This window comes from Epinephelus lanceolatus, chromosome 2 (genome assembly GCF_041903045.1).
Source record: "Epinephelus lanceolatus isolate andai-2023 chromosome 2, ASM4190304v1, whole genome shotgun sequence".
Taxonomy (NCBI): Eukaryota; Metazoa; Chordata; class Actinopteri; order Perciformes; family Serranidae; genus Epinephelus; species Epinephelus lanceolatus.
In genome coordinates, this window is record NC_135735.1 from 9,076,167 (window position 1) to 9,087,436 (window position 11,270).

The following is an 11,270-nucleotide window of genomic DNA, read 5'->3' on the forward strand; positions in this document are numbered from 1 at the left end:
ATCATTAGTGACCTCACAACTCCCCCTGGTGCTGACTGAGGTGGATGCTCAATGAAGTGCAAGAGGTGAGTGTGCAAGATGTGTGTGTGTTGGGTGGGAGGTTGCCTACATGGTTGCAGACTAGAAAGGAGCTCGTCTAATGCCTTAGGTGAGTACAAAATACGGAGAGACGACTATGAAGACGAGCTCTTTAAAGAATCAGTGAGTGATATTTACACTGTCAGCAGTACTGATTATTTCACAAGCATGAGCCCTCGCATTGGATTTTACATTTTGTTTCAGATTCATGAAACAGAAGCACAGTGATTGTGTAATATATTTTAAAAGGAGACTGCCCAGGCGACCAAAAATATCCCTACAGGAATATTACAGCTAGAGATTTCAGAAACACCTGAGGGAATGATGAGGATTCCTTAGAGGACCGTTGCATCAGTTTTGTGCTCTGGAATAACAGTCCGCTCTTGTCCTAATTAGAGTTTCTGAGTCAAACGGATAGTTTGAATCAAATGGACTGGACTGAATGGGCTATAGCTACTGATTGCTGTGTACGCCGGCACCAGGCCTGCGGTGGTACCTGCAGAAAAACCAATTATCTGCACAACCAAATTAAATCTGGGAGGTTTCAAAGGTACAATGAATAAGACCTTTACTGTCCCATAGCACAAAATGATCCAAATAAATCTGTGGTGGCAATAGGGTGGTTGATCAATATCAGTGACTCAACAGTTACCTCGTCAGGTGCTGCAATGTCTTGATTTTAAAGTTTTTAAAGTGTTTCTAAAGGCTACATGCACTTTGGACTTCTCAGGGAAACACTAGCAGCAGAAACGCCTGCCTTTGACACTACACAATGGTAATAATGCAGAATAATACTATATATATATATATATATATATATATATATATATTTGTTTTCATGGTAAAACACTGCCTATACTTCTACACATGCTGTAATTGCTTGGTCACTAATCATCATGTTACTTATTGTGTTCAGTAAAACAATCTCACTGTTGTTAAGCACCATTTTTTCCATGATACTGTTGCACATACCTGCATATAAACAAGAGCTAATGTGGCCACATTAATGACAAATGACCATTATATTCAATATACTTGTCTGTACTTTTCAGTGCTCATTACTCACAAAAAATAATGCACTCTTAATTGCTTTTTTCAGTGGTAATACACTGACTAATTAATACCTGTGAACAGTAATTTATTAGACTGCTTGTTGTGTAACAGTCTTCAGACTCTCAGCTACTCTGGTTAGTTCATGTCTCTCTCTGTAACCCAGAATAAATGTTGGTTATTGTACGTTTTATTTGCACGCTGTTGTTTAGCGAATACATTCAAACTTATTGGTGGTTAACATGTGGTTAAGGCACAAAAAAACACCTGGATATGGTTGAGAAAAGATCATGTTTTGACTTACAGTTTTTCTCCATTGGTTTGGCTCATTTCTTGAAACAGAAATTACATTCTCAAAATAACATGGACAAACCTCCAAACCACTTGGCAGTTGTTCACAACAGAATTGAATTTCTCATTCATTTCAAATGTCTTAGTACATGTCTCAATGTCTCAGTACATCTTTGCAAATGATTAAGTACAGGTAGCCTACAGTTAGCACAATTTCCAAGTGAATAGATCTTGTTGATCTAAACTGACTGTTGATTCTCAGTCTAATGGTTGTTCTCTCCAAAACATGTCAGCATCATTTCATTGTATAAGTTATCACATGCACAACAGTCTGTTCAATTGTCAAAATTAGTCAAGAACATAATACCGTGAATACCATATATGAATCTCTTGGAACATTTGATAAATTGATTAACTGACAGTCAGGTGAAACTAGAACTTGACTAACGAAGGAGGGGCCACAGTGGATGTCCCAGGCCAGAGTGGGGGCAATATAACTATGTGTGCTGCCATTTCTGAGAATGGTGTGGCCACTCACATCCCCAGTCTTGGCCCATACAATACACAGAAGCTCCTCATCTTCTTGGACCGCCTTTATTCTGATTTGATCCCTGAAAATGAGAGAGGTCTCGTAGGGCCTCACCTACCAAACTATGTCATTGTGTGGGACAATGTGAATTTCCACCGTGGCCCGCTCATCAGGGCCTGGTTCACTACTCATCCAAGGATGGTCATGGTGTTCCTACCACCTTACTCTCCTTTCCTCAATCCTATTGAGGAGTATTTCTCCGCTTGGAGGTGGAGAGTGTATGAGCATCAGGCTCAAAATCAGAGGTCCCTGCTCCATGCAATGGACGCTGCGTGTGAAGATATTACAGGAGATTAGTGTAGGGGATGGTTGCGACATGCACGCCGTTTCTTCCCTCATTGCATCGCAAGGGAGAATATACACTGTGATGTGGACAAGAATCTGTGGCCAGACAGACAGCAATGTGTGGATGGCCAGGAGGGTGAGGACGGTGGCCAGGAGAGGGAGGGTGAGGACAGCGACCAGTGAAGAAGTGTTAGTTGTGAAACTCCAGCTTTATTTACAGCACTGTAGGCTACATATAATTTTCCTTGTTTTTTGTTTATGTGTTTATATTACAGTATATTATGCTGTATACATTTTCTTTTTACTAAGTTTAAGTTACTTTATGTGTGTGAATACAAATGGTTACAATTTCCTTGGCAGTATGAGTGCAATGTGTGATGTCAAACCTTGGAGGCTACTCTTACGGTAAAATCCTATTTTTTTTTTTATTTTTTTTTTTCAGTTTTATACACAATTGTATTCTGTTAGCTAGACAAAAAAACTAGCACAGTAACCATTGTCAATGAAGGACTGGGCTAAGACTGAGAGGTGGACATGAGGGATATTTCAATGGTCCTCTGCCATAGTGACAAAACATCTAAACATTCTGACTTGCAGCGCTTACACAATGCCAAAGGGACGATGCATTTTGGGGGCACTAACTATTTATATGAGAAAGGAATTTAGTTTTGAAGCATGAGTGAACTGTTTTGGGAGACATATGAGCTTTTGCAGGTGAACCATGGTGTTGTGCCGAACCATCCAGGTTATTTTGGCAAAAGCACCAAGAGTGTTGAGAACGTCCGGTCTGTTTCAAGAAATGAGCCAAAGCAATTGAGAAAGGATCTTTGCATTTTGGTGGCACTGACTATTTATATGGGAAAGGAATTTAGTTTTGAAGCATGAGTGAACCGTTTTGGGAGAGATATGAGCTTTTGCAAGTGAGCTATGGTGTTGTGCTGAACTGTAAGACTGTTTTGCCAAATGATCTTACAGTTTTGAGAATGTAATTTCTTTTTCAAGAAATGAGCCAAACTAATGGAGAAAAACTGTAAAATATCTGCTTTTGGTGGCAGTATCCCAGCAGGAAATGCAGCGATGTCACAGTAAAAAAAGACGGTTGCTTTCTGTGACACTGCTCTGGCAGGAAATGCAGCAACGTCTTGGTAAAAAACAACCGCTCTTCTCAGCAACGAAGCGCAGCGTAAGATCAATCAGGAAGACTTTCTCTGTGCTCGTCCATTCACAATTCTCTCCCTCCAGCTCCCACTGCTTCCTCTAATCAGCTGACTATGGGTGTTCACTCTTCTAGTTATCCAATCAAACTTCGCTACAATCTCTATCAGCCAATCAGGATGCTACTGCAAAATTTTAAATCTGCTCTCTCCTCTGCTGCTGTCAGCTGACATTTTAGACAGACACTCTCCTCCATCCCGTTCACCTCCAGCCATCGTATCCAGAGTCCAGGACGAGCTCAACAAAGGCTCATTCCTCGACTCATCCACATCATCAGCACTTGTCCATCTTCTAATCTTCTTCTCATCTCATCTTCACCACCTCTACCACCACCAGCGTCTAGACCCCTTGGGGTTCCCTATTCGACTGTAGCCCCTTTTACACTGCCAGATTTTCCGTGAATGTTGGGCTGTTTTGCCGGCAAGCTGCGAGTGTTTAGACACACAGAGCCAGATTGGCGAGTTGATCTGAGGTGCCCAATTTTCCGCCTCGTAGGGTAGACATACTGGCGGAACCCTTTTAGTTTAAACAGAACGAGGCGGCCTTCCCCAACGGGAGGGGCTGTTGATGACACCGCACATGCGACCCACTGGCGGTGGATAAACAGGACACAGCTGATAGCAGGAATTAGCGAGCAGCTAGTAGCAAGAGGGAAACACAAACCTGACAGACACTGTAAAGATGAGCAACTGGGGAGACAAGGAATTGTGCGCCCTCCTTGTCCTCACAAATGAAGAGGCCATTAACCGTCAGATGACGGGGACGGTGAAGAACGGGCCGACTTATGAGAGAATTGCTGAAGGACTGACCAGCCGCGGCTTCCCTCCCACGTCACTGTTTACGTCACACGCTGAGCTACACCTTTTGTTACTTGCTCACGCCCCCCATTGCTCCAAAAAAGGCGCATTCTGTATAAACAAAAGCAGGTAGGCGGCATTTTGCTGCACTCCCCGATTTTGTTTTTATACTGCCAATGCTGAAAAAGACTGATTGGGCTTTCCTGCAAATCTGCACATTTCCTGTCTAAAAAGGGCTTATGGATCTGTCACCCTCCTTAAATCATATGGGGTCTAATCACCAAAGACTTTTCACATTTTTCATTCATTCATTTCATGTTGTGCTATAAAAATGAGTCTCTCCTGACTAGTGTCACGATACCAAAATCTTTGTTTCGGTACCAATACCAATATGAATTTCGATACTTATCGATACTCTTCGGTACTTTTCCTAAGGAAAAGTCCTTTTGGATACAAACCTTTAGAAGAATAAACAGTAGGTGTGTAACGGTACCAAAAAAATCAGGGTTCGGACGTCACGGTTTGGTAACTCAAATGTCCCACCAAGTTTGCGTTGTCTCGTGTTGTCTCCCTTTGCGAGGCAGACTTTCTCGTCTTTTTTCACATGCGCCAGCTGCGAATGTTGATACAGGTATTGTCATGCACACCACTTGTGCAATCTGTGCTCCAATAGGAACAAGAAAGACGTTTGTGTGCATAACTGAGCAAAATAAATTAACTAAATTAATGAATTGAATCAATTTCAAAGTACCGGTATTTTCCAAATGCAGTATAGTACCGTTTGGAATACTCTAGTACCGCGGTACTATTTTAGTACCGGTATACCGTGCAATACTACTCCTGACTGAACTATCCTTGGTGAAAACATGGCAACATGTTGCTAACACCTACATCTGGTGGCTGAAAAGCAGCTGGAAACACAGCGATGACTCACTAAAAAACAACCAGTTTTGTTGTTTGTTGGTCTCGAACAGTGGCCTGCAGTGCTCTGCAGCATTGCAGGTGTCTCATCTTTAGAAATGTTGATATGATACATATGAAATGTACAAATGTAACATATCTGTGGTTTGCAGAAATGCTCTATACAGGCATTTCCTTCTGTCGACTAGGCTGCTCTCTAGTGATAAAGATAAAAACCTCAGAGAGTAAAGTGTTGTGCTGTTTAACATCACAGGCCTCTAATTATACAATACATTAATTGTATATTGTGGTTTTAAATTATATGATTCAAACTGGAAAGATAAGTTTCTGAAAGTATTGTACTCTATGCTCATCACATTTTTGTCAGGGCACAAACACATTGTTGCTTCTGCTGTTGAGGTTTTTACCAGGAACCTGATGATGGCAGAGGGCTGCTCAAGTGTCACTTAAAGGCTTGCTGTTATCCTCAAGTACAGATTTATGAATGTTTTATACTTTTATTCCCCCTCTCTTGTTTTTAAACAGGGTTTGGCTGAAACCTGCAAACCTCTGCAACTTCCTCAAATATGATACAACAGAGACAAAGTGGAACAAACAGGATCAATGTGAATCTATGTGTCTGACCTGAGGATCAGTCCAGGCGCCAGGAGGAAATGTTGGCACTGTACACTTCTGCAAACAACAAATATGTGACATTTCCAGGTTTCATATGTATCATATCAACCTTTCTAAATCGATGTATTATATGACTTTGTCATCAGGAGGTGAAGGGGATGGTGGATGGCGTGACACCTGGGCGAGAAGTCTGCCAAGCTGCAGAACACTGCAGTGTTTCTAGCGGCTTTTTAGGCACACACAGCGGTTGTTTTCTGCTGAGACATTACTGCTTTTCCTGCAGAGAGAGTGGCACAGAAAGCAAGTCTTTTTTTACAGAGACATCACTGCATTCCAGGGGTGTGTGCCCCCCAAAACAGGGTACTTAAAACCAAAATATAATGTTTTCCAAACCATAATCAAGTGGTTTTTGTGCTTAAACCTAACACAGCGTTGTTGAAATGTAAAGTTGAAGCGTATCGACTACAAAATAAGGTCCAAATGTAAAGTATCAGTGGTTTGCAGACATAAAATGCCAGGATGTTTTCTGGCGAGTGTGTTGTGTGGATAGATGTCTGTCACACAACTCTGTCTATTAGAAATGACATTTGTTTGTTGTTGGAATGCGGATGAGAGGAAAACATGGTAACATTGAATATGAGCCACCTAATGAAGTGCTAGCGAAAGTTCAGTCAGGAAGACAACACTTTTCATGCTCAGTCCCTGCCATTCACTCCTTGCACACATGCTCACTCACTATCTCTAGGTGTCATTGTCTGGGTAGGTAAATTGAGTCATCAGCTGATTCCAAATCAACCAACAGCACAGCGACACACCTTCTCTGTCAGTCGATCATCTTACTGCTCCTCATTTTAAATATAGTTCTTTCTCTGCTGTAGTTCTGCCTTGCTGCTGTCGTGCATGCCCTCCACCTCCCCAACACCACCTAGCCTTATCGAATTCATCAGCCTCATACGTCTCAGAGTCATCAGCCACCATCACCACCAATGCCGGGACTTCACGGGGGGATTTATCCTGCTGCTGCTCAGATGTCCCTTGATCACAAACTATCCCTCCTCTGGTGTCCAAGCACCAAAGACTTCTGTAAAATCTTAATCAGCACAAATCATCTGTTAATCTCTACACTCATATTCTGTATTAAATATTATCTTTACTTCATTCTTCTGTGTCTCCTGATTGAACTGTTGTACGGAGCCCAAAGTTTTTGTGTGTATACCTGAATGGAACCTCAGAGTATTCAGTTGTGACACGAAAATGTTGCAGTCACTCATAAAACAACACTTCTTTGACTTCTGTTTTCAAACAGAAATAATTTTCCACATAATTTAATGTGTACTTAAGTCATTTATACATTTGTATTGGTGATTATTAATCTGCATTTTGAGTCTGACGACTGAAAATATAAACCACTCTTATGTCTGTGTTTACATTAAGATTAATTATATAAAGAAACAGATTAGAAATCATGATTAACTGCTAAACTCTGTTAACAGATCTTATTTCTCTGTTCTGACATTTGGTAGTGGTGGTGGTGGTGCTGGAGGAGGAGGAGGAGGAGGAGGAGGGGTGGGTGGGGGTGGGCTCTCAGGATCAGAAATTGTGCTTTTTAAAGTGAAGCATCAGTGAAGTGAAGCAACATATGGTGCTTCCTTTTGGTTTATAGCATCACTGTTCCTCTGCGACACCACTGAGGGGCATTTTTATGCAGGATTTTCCAGAGATGTAGTTTGCATATCAATAACACTTGTTGGTCTTGTGCGTGATGTTTTTTTTGCATGTTTTATACTGCTGAGGATTAGTCGACAGCAAATTCCCTCTATGGTAGACAGTTTAGTTGTATTGCACTGGGATGTAGCACTCTTTACTTGTCTGAGCAGCTGCTGATTTTACATCTGCAGCATGGAGACGAATTTGGTGGTTTTCTGTCTGGTTCCTATTGACTGATCTGTTCTGGGACAGAGTAAAAAAGATAATGAACAAATAAATTAATTCACCTCTAAAACGGGCGGCATTCACTTTGAGTGCTCTGTTTACTTAGCCAGAAATGAAAGGGGTGGCAGAAACAGTGGGCACTGATGATGTTTAGTTGTCCTGCTTACTCACAGGGGAAACTGCAGATTGAGATTTCTGAATGTTTGTAAAACAGAGCTCAACCTTACGCAACACATTCTCCCTATGACCTTGTCACATATTGACATTTGGTCTTGGACTTTTGCTGCCTTAACTTTCGTCCTTGTCCTGCTGCGTTTCCCCCTGACACCGCTGGTTGCCGTTAAACTATAATGGCAATCGGCTCAAATCATGCCGACGTCAAAGGACGCCTTTTTTTGATGGTTTCTGATGCTGCAAGTCACTGCCCAAGTGATGGATTTCGACGACTTCGGAGTGAGACCGGGCTCCCTACGCGGGGTAAATTGTGACACAGACTTTTTTATGCGGTTACACAGGGTCGATCCTTTCGTGCTTCCGGCCAGTTGACCACAATACCACCAAACAGTGACCCACAAAGTTCCACAGAGATTGGAGGTGTTTCAGCTGAGTTCAGTAACAAAGAGTGTTTTTGGCCAATTTAAGTAAATTTCCATGTCATACTTGTTTTTTTGATCACTGAGCTGTCTAGTCACCAAATCCACCCGTATATCAGCTTAACAACGGTCTTGTTGCCTAAAACAGAGCACCATTTTGAAATTTGTAACCAACTCCTTAGCTAGGCTAGATAAAATTTCCACACAGCGGGGTTAGTTGTAACACCAGCCTTCTAAAGCCAGTGTTGGGCTGTAACACGCTACAGTAATAAAATTACTTTTTCCAGTAATGAGCAATGTAACTAATTACTAATGAAATTTCAGTGATAATATTACAGTTACTCTAAAACCAAACAACTCGTTACAACGTTACTTTTGTTATGACATTGCCACGGACTTGAAATACAACAGTCACATCAGCGGACTCATTTTAGTAATAGTCACGCTGTGCATGCACGTCTACAGCAGCAAATTAGTTGGAAACGTTAACCTTAGCAGTTGGAAATACTCCCATTACTGTAATTTTGTCGGGAGGAAAGATGACAAGACTAAAACTCGTGTGAAAAACACGTCCTCAAACCTCCGGTCTGAAACACCTCGGCTACTACAACCGACAACACAACAACGTGAAGCTCCAGGATATACACCCCACCAAAGGTGAGCCCTCCTTGCTCGCAGAGGTCAGCTGTAGCCCTGCACTGGCTAGACAACCAAAACTGGATTTTACGTGTGTACAGCTGCAGCTATAAAGAAGTAGTGAAGCTTGTGGCTGGATATGTGGATGAAATGTTGCTTTATCAGTAACTCTCCATCTTTCAGGCAGAACTTTGGGAAAACACTGGTCACAGGCAACTGAAGACCCCCAGGTAAATAGAAGCTATCTATCCTTAGCTACACTTACTGGCAATTACCCTGACATTCACACAGAGGCACACACCTGAATTTTGGGGAGAAGCACAATTACAGAATTCATGGGGTAACGGAAAAGTAATATAACGAGTAGTGTAACGAATCACTGTTGGCAGGGAGTAATAAGTAAAGTAATATAATTACTTTTGAAAAGGGTAAAGACTAATGAGTAATATATTACATTTTCAGAGTAACAAGTCCAACACTGCCTATAGCACAGTTTCTCTATTTTTGCCTTTCGAAATTATTTTAAGTTTGAACTAATGTCCTTAATTAGATAAGATATGCTTTGAAATCTAATTTGTAGGTCTCTTATTGACACAGTTTTACAGTCTCGTCAATATTCATACATTCAATACTCATATTTTGACATGTGGATCTAGGTTACTAAATCTATGTACATCTATCAGTCCAACCATTGAATATGGATGGTAGACTAACAGGTGGATGGAGACCTTTGGTGTATAGATAGAATTGTATTGAATTAAATGTGTTAAACAGACTTTTCCAGGAAGTGTTATCACTCACTCTCTGCCTGTTACACTTAACCCCACCCATGGGGTACGCTGTAACATTTCACTTCCACCACTTCTCAGTACAACTGTAGAAGAAAGAGTTCTAGAAAAAAACAGCAACTGTTTGTTTGTAGCGGAGATGTGCATGTTGTCAGAATAAAACAAAAAATGAATTAATCGCAAACAGTTTTAATGATGACTGATGAATAATGAATAATGAAACCTCTGTGCATTACTAAAATGTGCATGCATCTCCTTCCAAAATCATTTCTAAAGATAAAGCAGGACAAAAACAGGAGGGTGGGCTGGAGGGCGGATTCAACTGAAAACTGCAAGTGCAGCTGCGTTTAAAGCTCCAGCCTCAGCGAGTCATATGTATCTACGTTACTTGAGGAATGCATGGAGAATAATGCGTTACTTTTTCGGGGGTAAGGACACCGGTTGCCACCCAGCAGTCGTGATGAAGGGCAGAGGAGGCTCGGGTGTGAGACTGCAGCACAGTGCGCAGTGACCGGCTGCATCCACTGGGGGAGGACCGAGCACCGCCTGCACGCGCTGCGGTACATGAACGACTTTCTCACCGAGGCTCTCCATCATCACACACACACACGCGCACACACACACACACACACACACACACACACACACACAATGGGAGGGATACCGGAGTATAGGTAGGGCTACAGCGGCAGACAGACAGATGTGTGATGCTCAGACTCAACCATGGGGCCATTTCCCCTCGCCTGCGTGAAGGTAAACTTTTACCCACCATCGCGTCTTCTCGCCGTGACCGTGCGGAGCTGTCATTGATGCCAACTCGCCGCTCGCACACCTGCTTCTCTTTTTCTTTTTTCTCTTCAGTGATAATTGCTGCCAGTATAGCAGGAGCGATGCAGCAGAAACGGGGGCTGAAGTGGCGATAGATCCTGTTGAATTGAGACAAGACGTCGAGACGCAGCCAAAAAGTGTCCTCCTCGGAGTGCGTCAGAGCACGGATGTATATAGTGGATGATATGCTCGCTGGTTGGATACGACGAGGGATTTGTGATATTACCCCCCTAAATCAATACCGAAATTTGGGCAGAAGCGAAGAGCTGCATCCTCACCTAGCCTACCTCCCCCTCATCCTCCAGCAGATTTATTTGTAGGGGGGCTGAGGCGATCTCGTTTGGCCCCTTTTCACATGTAAGTATGAATGTCAGAATGAAGCGAGGCTGTTTTAATGGGCAGGAAATTTCATGCGTAATGTCTGTTGTGAACATAAATGTCTTCCTGCATTCGTTTCCGTGAGTCTACCTCCACCTTCACTACATAATAATAATAATAGTAGGCCTGATAATAACAACAACAATAATAATAATATGCCTGTGAAGTTTTACCGCCCTTATATCGCAAAAGATGCGTATTATCCTGGACTATGCAGTCGCCAAAACAACGGACATCAATATGAATATTTTTTTCTGCCTAAACCAACTGCTGT

The 11,270-nt window shown here is 42.2% G+C and overlaps 1 protein-coding gene across 1 annotated transcript in view; it reads left to right on the top strand.

The window, feature by feature from the left end:
- The first annotated feature begins 10,481 nt into the window (after positions 1-10,481).
- The window catches only part of kcna4 (potassium voltage-gated channel, shaker-related subfamily, member 4), an 89,710-nt gene continuing 88,921 nt past the window's right edge, over positions 10,482-11,270 (top strand). Inside the window, exon 1 of the mRNA XM_078173633.1 lies at positions 10,482-10,975. The gene's annotated coding sequence lies outside the window, so the exon portion shown is untranslated. The remainder of the gene's footprint in view (positions 10,976-11,270) is intronic.